Source organism: Dama dama, chromosome 19 (assembly GCF_033118175.1).
Source record: "Dama dama isolate Ldn47 chromosome 19, ASM3311817v1, whole genome shotgun sequence".
NCBI classification, from domain to species: domain Eukaryota; kingdom Metazoa; phylum Chordata; class Mammalia; order Artiodactyla; family Cervidae; genus Dama; species Dama dama.
Genome location: NC_083699.1, coordinates 1,965,770 through 1,978,542, shown reverse-complemented (window position 1 = coordinate 1,978,542; position 12,773 = coordinate 1,965,770).

Sequence of the window (12,773 nt, the reverse complement as noted above, 5' to 3'; positions counted from 1 at the left end):
TGCTGCAGTTCATGGGGTCACACAGAGTCGGACACGACTGAGTTACTGAACTGAACTGACACACATTTATGGTGACTTTCACATGAAAGACCTTAACAATAATTGCAGAGATGGTTTCCCTGGTAGCTCCAACAGTAAAGAATCTGCCTGCAATGCTGGAGACCCGGGCTTGAACCCTGGGTTGGGAAGATCCCCTGGGTCGGTGGGCACGGCAACCCACTCCAGGTTGTTGTCTGGAGAATTCCGTGAACAAAGGAGTCTGGCAGGTCACAGTCCATGGAGTTGCAAAGAGTCAAACACCACTTAGCAACTAACACTTTTATGCTTTCTTTCTCTCTAGTTACAATGGAAGATATACACATGCTCTCCTCAAATTGTCCTTTGGCATATAGTTGCTTGTCAATGTGTAGTTTCTACTCTACAATAAAGTAAATCATCCTGTTTGCCTACTCAAGGATTTTTCATCTGCTATTTTGTTCTTCTGCTCTTCCTTCCTGGATCTTCCTACTTGAAAACATAAATTTTATTCAATACCTCTTTAGCCACTACTTTATTCTCTGCTGAAACCAAAAGCAAAACTACTTTAAAAAGTTGTGTAAATTCAGATTATCCTTTCTTCCCTTCCTGTTTCTCTTCAGCAAACTTTAACTGGCTTCAGCAGGCTTCTATCTCCACTTCTGTCTGAAAGGACTTCCATCAAGGTCATCAATGGCAACTGTCTTACCAAATAAAATGATAGCATCTTAGCCAATCTCTCAGCAGTAGTCAATAGAGTTGAATTCTTCCTTCCTATAATACTTTCCTCTGCTAGGCTCTACTTAATTAAAATTATTCACTGCCTATATGCCAGGAATTGCTTCAGGTCCAAAAAAAAAGTCCTGTCCTCATAGGAAGCGCAGGGAACAATATTATAAATAAAATTAATAAAACTAGAGAAATGCAAATCAAAACTGCAATGAGGTATATCACCTCACACCGGTGAGAATGGCCCTCATCAAATAGTCTACAAACAATAAATGCTGGAGAGGGTGTGGAGAAAAGGGAACACTCTTGCACCTTTGGTGGGAATGTAAATTGATATGGCCACTAAGGAAGACAGTATGGAGATTCCTTAAAAAACTAAAAATAAAACCACCATATGACCCAGCAATCCCACTCCTAGGCATATACCCTGAGGAAACCAAAATTGAAAGAGACACATGTATCCCATTGTTCATTGCAGCACTATTTACAATAGCTAGAACATGGAAGCAACCTAGATGTCCATCGACAGAGAATGGATAAAGAAGTTGCGGTACGTATACACAAAGGAATATTACTCAGCCATAAAAAGGAATGCATCTGAGTCAGTTCTACTGAGGTGGATGAACCTAGAACCTATTATACAGAGTGAAGTGAGTCACAAAGAAAGGTAAATATCGCATTCTAACACATATATATGGAATCTAGAAAAATGATACTGAACAATTTATTTACAGGGCAGCAGTGGAGAAACAGACATAGAGAACAGACTCAGGGACATGGGGAGAGGGGAGGAGAGGGGGAGATGTATGGGAAGAGTAACAAGGAAACTTACATTCCCATATGTAAAATAGAGAGCCAACGGGAATTTGCTGGATGCCTCAGGAAACTCAAACAGGGGCTGTGCATGAGCTGAGAGGGGTGGGATGGGGAGGGGGATGGGAGGGAGTGAAAAAAAGGGGAAAAAATGAATAAAACTTATAGTGCCTCAGATACTGTTTCATGATATGGAAAAAAGAAACAGGGAAGTAAATTAAGGAGAGTTGGGGTGGGTGTCATTTTATAACAGGATGTTCAGGAAAATCATTCTACAAGAGGGAACACAGCCAAAGAACCTGAAGGAAGTGAGACAACATCATGATTTACGGGGGAAGAGTTTTCTGGGCAGAATAGTGACCAGTGAAAAGAGCTGAAGTGGGAATGGGCCAGCTGTGCCTGAGGGATGGTGATGAGGCTAGTGTGGTACAAAGAGAATGGGTCTGGGAAGGAGAGGGGAGAAGAACAATACTGGTGCAAGCTGTTGAAGGCTTCGAGAACATGGAAAGAGGTGAATTTAACCTCAGATGAGATGGAAGTCCATAGCAAAATTTTGAGCATCATCTGTCTGATGTATTAACAGGATCACCTGGCTTCTTGAGGAAAAAGGGTGGAAGCAGGAAGCTATTCTAGCAATTCAGTCAAGATAGAGGCAGTTTGGAAAAAGTTGGAAGCAATGGATATACTGAGAAGTAAGAGTCTGCATCAATTTTGAAATAATACATCATTTGTTAATATTAAAATGTCCTGATTTTCATTTTGCAAACTTGTTCTCTTCTCTCTCTTTTGCTGACCTACATTCTTTTCAAATTCTGAATGTCCATATCTTTAAACTTCAGCTCTAGTCCTTATTCTGTTTTCTGTGTCTCTAATCTAGGTAATCTCACTTTGTTCAACAATTTTAAATAACATCTCTGTGCCAATGAAATGTTATTACTCCAGACTTTGATGTTTCCGCTGAACTCTAAGATTCTTATACCTACCCACTTGATACTCACTCCACAGAGGAAAAAAATCAAATCGAACACATACAAACAGGATGGTATTCCCAGTCTTAGTCCTGTCTGTCCTCGGTCTTTTCCATATGAGTAAGTCATTCAATTACTTGGCTTGGGAATCTGAATTTGATATAATCTTAACTTGTCTTTTGCCTCCCATCATCCCACTTGATAAACAAATATGGCCTTGGGATTATACCTTCAAAATATATGTAATACTAATCTGCCCCCTTATCTTACCTGCATGCTCACTTTTGACAAGCTAACATCTCCTCTCACCTGAGCTACTGCAACACTCCAGCCTTGTCCCCTTGGTTCTATTCTGGCTTGCCCCGTCTACTTCCTTCTCTTTTTTATTTTTATTTCTTTATTGTAGCACAGTTGCTTTACAATGCTGTGTCGGTTTCTGCTGCCTGTCCAGTGAAGTGAATCAGCTGCATGCTCCATGCCAAGCCGTGCCCTGAGGCTCTTCAGGGTCTGACTCTTTGTGACCCTGTGGCCTGTAATCCTGTAGGCTCCTGGGTTGTCCCTCCCTCTTGTACCCTCCTCCCTGACTTGCCGTCCCTCCCATCTAGGTAATCACAGAGCATTGAGATGAGCTTCTTGTGCATTAGAGTAGGTTCTAGGAAATCCTATAGGTTCCCTGCTTGAAATCCTTCAAAGGTTTCCATTTTCTTATAATATAGTCTTAAGGTCCTACATAATTTGCCCATATCTTTAAGTTTATTTCAAATTACATCCTTCAATCTTCCTATGCTCGAGAAACAATGGCTTTCTCTCTCCTCTTGCAGAACTTTTATCTTATTCCTGCAACGGCATCCAGGCATTTGCACCTGCCATTCTGTGTGATATATTCTTGTCTCACGTCCTTGCATGACTGGCCTCTTTCCCTTGGTTAGAACTTAGTTCAAATATTATCTTCTCTTAGAAACCTTTCCTGACAACCATATCTTAACTATGTTATCCTCCAGCCCCTGAGTACTCTCTATTCCATTATTATATCAATATAATTCACCTCTATCTGAAATGTGAATTGTTTATTGCTTTGCTTCTTCCACTAGAAGGGAGGCTACATAAGAACAGAGCTTATTGTTTGTGTCACTGCAGTACCTCTGTACCTAAAACAGTGCTTCCTATATAAAAGGCACACAATAAGTGTTTGTTAGAACAATGAATGAATAAAGGTTATTCAACTTCTTTGTATACTATGAGGGCTTTCCACATGGCACTAGTGGTAAAGAACCACCTGCCAATGCAAGAGACAAGAGATGTGGGTTCAATATCCCTGGTCAGGAAGATCCATGGAGGAGAGCATGGCAACCCGCTCCAGAATTCTTGCCTGGAGAATCCCGTGGACAGAGGAGCCTGGTGGATTACAGTTCACGGGGTCACAAAGAGTCAGACATGACTGAAGAGACAGCATGCATGCATGCATGCACACACTATGAGAATTATGAAACATAAACTGTAATTTCAAAAACAAGTGTTAAGTAGAAAAAGTAACTTGGAAGTTCAGTTAGCTCAGATGACCTTTAAACTTTCTCCACTGTGCAGCACCCCTCTCTGAAAAATTAGCTATATTATCTGATTTGCACTGAAATCTTCTCTAGGTCAGAATTTATTTCACAACAACTGCTATTGCTCTGGCCAGCTGTGTGTCTACTTCAGAACTGAAGTTAATCAGCCTTCTCTCAGCTGGTCTGCACCATGGGCACTGCGGAAGCTGAAGACCAAGAAATCACAGAAGCCATCAATTGGGGGAGTCTCGATGTTTCCTTCATTATAACTTTGCAGAGGACTGTGTGGTGGGGTACAAAATGATCTCTGAAGAACTCTTTGCCTCTTGGATCACAGTTCCAATGAGCTACATTAAATGCATTTTTTGAGCTCAGCTCTTGAGTTCTCTATATTTTCATAACAAGTGGAGAGACCACTTTGAATACTGAAAGGCATAATTAATGCTTAATTATCTTATGTGTAAAACAGCTATCATTTTAATATTTTACTTCCTATGTCCTTTTGTCTAATTGCTGGGGAATATCTGATGTATACAGGGACAATGAAAGAGCTGGGAATTTTCTTGAGGCTGAACATGTCTAAATTTAAGGTTCTTGGGTTTAAGCTTATCCTCTTAAAATACAGTTGGTCTCATGTCAATCTGTTTAGGACAACTGCATCTAACATCTTTCTATTAAATACCAAATGTCAGTTTTTATTATGAGATTTTCTCTTGTCATTTCACTTATTGCTGTTTTGTTATGTTTTTAATGGAGTGAAGAGAACATGCTTTTGAATAAATAAATAGAATAAATTTTAAGTGTTCCATACAATATTCCAGTTGAATGCCTATGCTCAAGCATTTTGTTTGGAAGTAGTGTAACATGAAAGCACGTTATACAAAACTTAAATTCCAGGTTAGTTATTACTAGGAGAGCTTTGCAAGTTATCAAAGGCTTGAATGAGATAAACTGCTTTACTTCTCTTAATTTTTCCAGATGTTCACTGTAAACTGAGGAAAATCTGAAGCTAGATGATTTTCTTTCTGTCTGCTTTTCATTTGCTGCAAACTACAGCCACAAGCTCTTTTGACAGAACATGGCAACTGTCCAGCCCATACTTTCCGTGGCTACTTTTATCTGAACAAAAGGGAAAATGCACATACGTTTACAAGTGGCCAGCAGTAGGAATCCCTCTCTCACGGGTTGTTTTCAAGTCACTTGTTTTTCTGTAGACATCTGTAGCTATAGCCAGTTAAAAGTTTCTCTCCTTTTGCCTTCTACTAAAGACGACTGGTTTTCAGTCCATCTTACCTGACTGACTTCTTTATTTTGAAGAGTTTTTCCCTCACAGTCTATTTGAACAGTCACACTAATACAAAGCAATGATTATAGCATTGCTATGTTTTCACTTCTCAACACTATAGTTTGTAATTTTCTTCTTTGCATTCTTAGAAAAAATGAGTAAATTCTTAGGAATATGAAGAAACTTACAAAAGGACTGATAGAAGTTACTTAGGAATTTTACCCTTAGCTATCTTACAGAAGTATGCATGCGTGCTAAGTCATTTCAGTCGTACCTGACTCTGTGACCATATGGACTGTAGCTCACCAGGCTCCTCTGGTGAGGAATTCTCCAGGCACATTTAGGGAGGAACGGACATACTTATATCATGAATATTTAACCTGTGTGGCTTTAAACTTGTTAAAGCACATCAATATTTTTAAAGTTTAAAATTGTTCTAAATGTTATAAAAGTTATAGGAAATAGGATATTATCTTTTTGGGAAAAAAAGTGATCAATATCAGAGGCCAAAATAAAAACCCTGTGAGAAAACTATGTCAGTAATTATGGAGACCAGATACAGGATGGGAGAAAGAAGTTTGGATTAAATTAAACTGTGGTAGAAAAATGTAAAAGTACTTTCTTATAATTGAGAAAGGGTCCTCGATAGGATTTCACACAGCCTCATACAGCCCCATTGCTCCTTAAATTTTCTTTCTTTTTTTGTCTTATCTAATGAAATGAGATAAGGAAATGTATATACACTAGAAACTTGAAAAAAATGAATGTTTGGTCCTTTGATCAACTTTAAGTAAGAGGTTATCCAGCCTTCCTTTTCAAGTGCAAGCTAAGGTTATGTGTGCTGCGGCCATGCTGGGCTTAGTCGCTCAGTCGTGTCCGATGCTTTGCGACCCACGGACTGTTAAATGTGATCTGCCTGCAAAATCCTAACGTCATTCTCAAACGATGCACACACTGGCGTATTTAGTTATATACACTTATTATCCTCGTCATCTCACGCAGAATTAAGTCATCAGGAATCTCCGTGACAGTGGATAGGGTCACAGATGTGAAGTCCTTCAGACTAGAGACAATTGTATTCCTTCTTTATCAGAGAATCTGGAAGATTAGAAAATTATGTTTACTTGGCTAAATTCAAAACATAAAACAAGGCTTAGGTGATAAGTGAAACCATCAATTTACAGTGTTTACACATGTGTTTGAAATGTGGCTTAACAACTCTAGTCATTAGAAACTGCAATGGAATCTGATTCTCTTTTAAGACTGACAGGTTCTCCACTTAGCCTTGAAATGATTTTACTTTGAGTATCTTCCTGCTCAAAAGTAATGTAGTAAGCACTACACTGTGCTTATCATCTTATTTTTAAACATTTATTTTATTCTTTTTTATCCAACAAGAATATTAGGCTGGGTATTTGGTCAGTAAGGCATAACTGCCATCACTGTCAAGGTGTCCAAAGGACTCTGCATCGCAGAGGGAAACCAGGGACAAGTTTTCACAAAGTGCCTTTCCTGGCATGGTTCTGGGTTAACGTTTGCCAGGGAGAAGCACTCGAGTGACATTTGGAAGGCAGGAAAGAAAATGTGGATAGGATTCTTGGCAGGTTCTTTCAGAAAGACACTGGGAAGGTTGCAAACAAGAAGACCACAAGAGCTTTCTGGCAAGCTCACCTGCTTTAGTTCTGTAGACAACTAAGTTATCAAGTAAAAGCGTCTTGAGAGTCAGTGTTTGTTTGCTGGGATAGCCAGGGCTTTTCCTTGAGTCCTGAGATTTCTGAATAATATCATGAAAAATAACAGCCCTGTTGTTACCACTAACTAATTGTCACTAATGAATTCCTTTACTGTACTCCTCCAGTCTTTTCAATTGTTTTGTACACCTCTAATATCTTGGATTAGAATTATTAATACTTGAATATAATGTGGCTTTTAATTTCCTGATCAAAAGCTATCTGATAGAAACAGAGTATTTTTTATACTATTTTAAATTTTATGCAAATGGCAACCTACTCTACCTACTCTTCCTCAATTTTCTTTTTCACTCATTTACATTTTTGAGATGAATCCATGTTATTACATGTACTTTTATTTCATTCATTTTAATTGGTATATAATGTGCCAATGTTTTATTTGCTACAATTTATTCTTCAGTAAAGCCACTTTTAGTTGGTTGTCAATGTTTTGATATCACAATAAGATTAGAATGAAACCTCTTATTTGTCTTGTCTATATAAAAAAGAATTCTTTTTAAGGATTTATGTAAGGAGTAGCATTGAGGCCATCAATGGTATCAGAGTTTCCTATGTTATGCTCATTAAAGCTTAGAATTATCAAACTTTTAAAATTTTGTTAATAAGTAATGAACAGTATTGCATTATCATTTTCATTTGAATTTTTAAATTTCTAAAGAATAAAACATAAATTCAGCTGCTTTATGTAATATAAGATTGTAAATTTTGCTTCAGTTCAGTTCAGTCGCTCAGTCGTGTCCGACTCTTTGTGACCCCATGAACCGCAGCACGCCAGGCCTCCCGGTCCATCACCAACTCCCGGAGTTTACCCAAACTCATGTCCATCGAGTCAGTGATGCCATCCAGCCACCTCATCCTCTGTCGTCCCCTTCTCCCCCAGCGCTCCATCTTTCCCAGCATCAGGGTCTTTTCCAATGAGTCAACTCTTCGCATGAGGTGACCAAAGTGTTGGAGTTTCAGCTTCAGCACCCAGCATTGATTTCCTTTAGGATGGACTGATTGGATCTCCTTGCAGTCCAAGGGACTCTCAAGAACCTTCTCCAACACCACAGTTCAAAAGCATCTATTTTTCAGTGCTCAGCTTTCTTTATAGTCCAAATCTCACATCCATACATGACTACTGGAAAAACCATAGCCTTGACTGGATGGACCTTTGTTGGCAAAGTAATGTCTCTGCTTTTTAATATGCTGTCTAGGTTGGTCATAACTTTCCTTCCAAGGAGCAAGCATCTTTTAATTTCATGGCTGCAACCACCATCCACAGTTATTTTGGGGCTCTCCAAAATAAAGTCAGCCACTGTTTCCACTTTTTCCCCATCTATTTGCCATGAAGTGATGGGACCAGATGCCATGATCTTAGTTTTCTGAATGTTGAGCTTTAAGCCAACTTTTTCACGTTCTTCTTTTACTTTCATCAAGAGGCTCATTAGTTCTTCTTTGCTTTCTGCCATAAGGGTGGTGTCATCTGCATATCTGAGGTTATTGATATTTCTCCCAGCAATCTTGATTCCAGCTTGTGCTTCTTCCAGCCCAGTGTTTCTCATGATGTACTCTGCATATAAGTTAAATAAGCAAGGTGACAATATACAGCCTTGATGTACTCCTTTTCCTATTTGGAACCAGTCTGTTGTTCCATGTCCAGTTCTCACTGTTGTTCCATGACCTGCATACAGGTTTCTCAAGAGGCAGGTCAGGTGGTCTGGTATTCCCATCTCTTTCAGAATTTTCCACAGTTTATTGTGATCCACACAGTCAAAGGCTTTGTTATAGTCAATAAAGCAGAAATAGATGTTTTTCTGGAGCTCTCTTGCTTTTTCGATGATCCGGCGGATGTTGGCAATTTGATCTCTGGTTCCTCTGCCATTTCTAAAACCAGCTTGAACATTTGGAAGTTCACAGTTCACGTATTGCTAAAGCCTGGCTTGGAGAATTTTGAGCATTACTTTACTAGCATGTGAGATGAGTGCAATTGTTTGGCAGTTTGAGCATTCTTTGGCATTACCTTTCTTTTGGATTGGAATGAAAACACATGCATGTTTTTGCTTAAAAAACTATTTTATAATAAGAGCCAAAAAAGCCATTAAAAATAAACAAGCTATTGAATATTATACCATAAAACATATGAAAATAAAAATTGTTCAAGGATGATGATTTTCTATGATTAGATTATAAATTTCTTAATAATTGGCTTCATATTTTTATTTATAAATCCTTTGAATCAAACTTCCAGTTAAAGATGAAAGAATAGAGACATTTCTATTCCTTCTTCTCTTTGAAATCAGCCAAACATTTCAAAGAACAAAATAATTGCAAGCACCACCTCCAATGAACTAGAAAACAGCCACAATCAATGCCCAATGACAAAAATTTGAAATTTGGGTTAATTTGAAGGTGAAAGCCAAGAAAGATATACACCTCTGTAGATCTAGTGTGAATTTCAGAATTTTTCTAAAGTAAAAGGGCCTCATCCATGTCCCTGTACTTGGTCCATGTACCGTTGGGGAGGGATGACTTGAGAGATTATCTCTGAGTCCAGTATACATCACAAGAAGAAGATAAAGCTGAATCAGAAGAGCTGTGTCCCCTCTCTAAGAGGAAAACAGTCTATTTCCTAGGGTGGGAAACAGATGGAGGCTATTTACTCTGAAGCTGCTGATCACAGGCAGCTACAAACGTGTGGGCAAATGCTAAGCCCACACACAATAAACAGTGACAGGGGATTCTGCTGTGATTCTCACAAGTCTTCCCCTCTTCCCAAGGGACAGCTAAGAAGATGGGGTAAATCACGTTCCTAAGGCAAAAGCCCAAGAGTATTTGGCATAAAGGTTCTGAGACACCATAGCTAAAATATATTTTCCTGATTCCCCTACTTTATCCCTTCATTGTTCTCTGTCTTTTCTTATACGTCTTCTTATATGTCTTTTCTTATAAGTTGATTCAGATAGAACTGACCACATTAAAAGATGGGTAATAACTAAAAGAAAGCAATCATGGAGTTAGGCAAAAATGCGTAAGAAGTTTGAGAAAAAGAAGAAAGAAGTGTAAAGGAACCTGGAGAAAGGAAATTAATGTACATAAACAAGACAGGGAATTATCAAAATAATTATGTCAGGCAAATAAGAACATATTGATGATCTGAAAAAACCAAGTGAAAATATTAGTTTAGTTTTAAGAAGTCAAAGATATATACATAAGAATAAGTAAAGATATGAATGTGAACTTTGTTAAATTCAACTTACCTTTATGATTAAAATATAGCCAATAATTTACATAGACAGTGCTGAAATCACAGGTGGGGACATGGAAGACAGACGAACAAAATAAATTTCAAAATGCATAAAAATTTTAGAAAATTGGAGAAAATACTAATGGAGGACACATACTGAGGATGAAGCATGTGGTTACATGTTGTAACTGTAGAAGAATACAATCTAACTGGAATTAAAAATATTTGACACATTAGAATCTGAATGGGGCTTCCCTCATAGCTCAGTTGGTAAAGAATCTGTCTGCAATGCAGGGGACCCTAGTTCAATCCCTGGGTTGGGAAGATCCCCTGGAGAAGGGAAAGGCTACCCACTCTGGTGTTCTGGCCTGGGGACACACTAGAGTCTGAATACTGAATCCTGAGCTATATCTGAGAAATAATTGATATAGAATAATCAACATCAGGTTATATATTTATAAAATTATCAGACTGCAAGGTTTAAAAAAAGTCACCTACTGAGACTAAAAATTAACCTGCTCTTGGATTTCTGAATGGCAACATTTAATACCAGAAAACAGTAAAGCAATCTTAAACAGATATTCAGGAATGGAAATATGATTCAAGAATTTTGTATTAAGTCACTGCTCAAGAATAAAGGCAAAAAACACACATTTTCAAACATGCAAGAACTCATGCACAGTGCTACCACTGGTATGATGAAATCTGGCCAACTTACAGATGACTTGAGTAAACAAGGGAAAATATTTGGAAATAAGTATTGAAGCCAGCTTTCCTGGTGGCTCAGATGGTAGAGAATCAGTCTGCAATGCAGGAGACCAGGGTTTGATTCCTGGTTGGGAAGATCCCTTGGAGAAGGAAATGGCAACCCACTCCAGTATGCTTGCCTGAAGAATTCCATGGACAGAAATCCTGAAAAGTGACAGTCCATAGGGTTGCACAGGGTTGAATATGACTGGGCGACTAAGACTTTTTCTAGAGAGTAGTCAGTTTGTTGAAGAGTGTATGAAAAGGTTAGCATGTATTATGTACTAAATGTTTGTGTCTCCCGAAATTCACAATTTCATGTCCTAGCCCATAGTGTGATGGCATTTGGAGGTGGGGCCTTTCAGAAATAATTAGGATTAGATGAAGTCATGAGTGTGGAACCCTCATGATGGGATTTGTATCCTTAAAATAAGAGATCAGAACTTGTTTGCTCAAGCACATGCATTATCTCTCTCTCTCTCTGCACTACACGGGGAAACAGAAGGTAGCTGGCCAGGAAGAAAGCTCTCACCAGAAACTACACTGGCCACATCTTTGATCTTGGACCGCCCATCCTCTAGAACAATAAGAAGATAAATTTCCGTTGTTTAAACCACTCAGGCTTTGGTATTTTGTTATGAAAGTTTGCACAGGGTAAGATAGTCTATGTTATTTTGCGATGTCTTCTGCACATCAAGCAGAGAGTTAGATGTAGGATTCCGGAGTTCAGGGGAGAGCTGGATCCAGAGATAGGAATTGGACGTCCTCACTCACAGGTGGCATTTAAAGCCAAGCTGAAGGTGTGTTGCTTGAGGTGTGTGTTCTTGGTGTGGTTCCTCTCTACAGGGAAATTAATGGGACTGGCAAATTATGCTCGGAATCTCATTTATTTAAAAAGTTCATGTCACATTCTGCCTGCTTTTTTTCTTGGCTTACTTGGTTTTATAGGTAACTCATTTTTTCTTTCTATTCATTTTCAAATATAACCATTTTATAAAATACTTCTATTGCCTGTCTTTCTTTAATTCCTTGAGTCAGATCCCAAAGGCCAACATCCCTTTATTATTAAGCCCAGGTCTGGTGCCAGACCACTACTGGACTAGTTAAGTCTGTATTTTTCCCCACCATGATTTTTATAATACATGACAAAAAGTTACTACAAAACCAATTATATACTTTGGGTCACCAAACAAGACAGTCTGCCCAGGACTGGTTAGGCTTACACCTGTTGTTCTGGCATAATTACCAATAGCACTCCCTTTCATTTTCAAAATTTGAGCAACATATTTTATGTTCATCTTAACAATAGTTGATGTTTTTTCTTCACAATTCATTAGATGAGTGTTCGCTGTAGATTTTAATTCAAACTATGTTGATCTATGATTGTGCTTCACAGAGTTGAGTAGCAAAAGGACATATTTTAAAAGGAAAATATTCTTTGAAACTCCTAATATCAACTAGGATTAATTATATATTGGTAAATAAAAATAAATACAAACTTGATATATAAATCCTATACTAGGTAACAATAGGCTTGCCTGGTGGCACATTGGGAAAGAATCTGGCTGCAATGCAGGAGACACGGGTTTGATCCCTGGGTCGGGAAGAACCCCTTAAGAAGGGCATGGCAACCCACTCCAGTATTCCTGCCTGGGGAATCCCATGCATCAGGGAATCTGTCAGGTTACATCC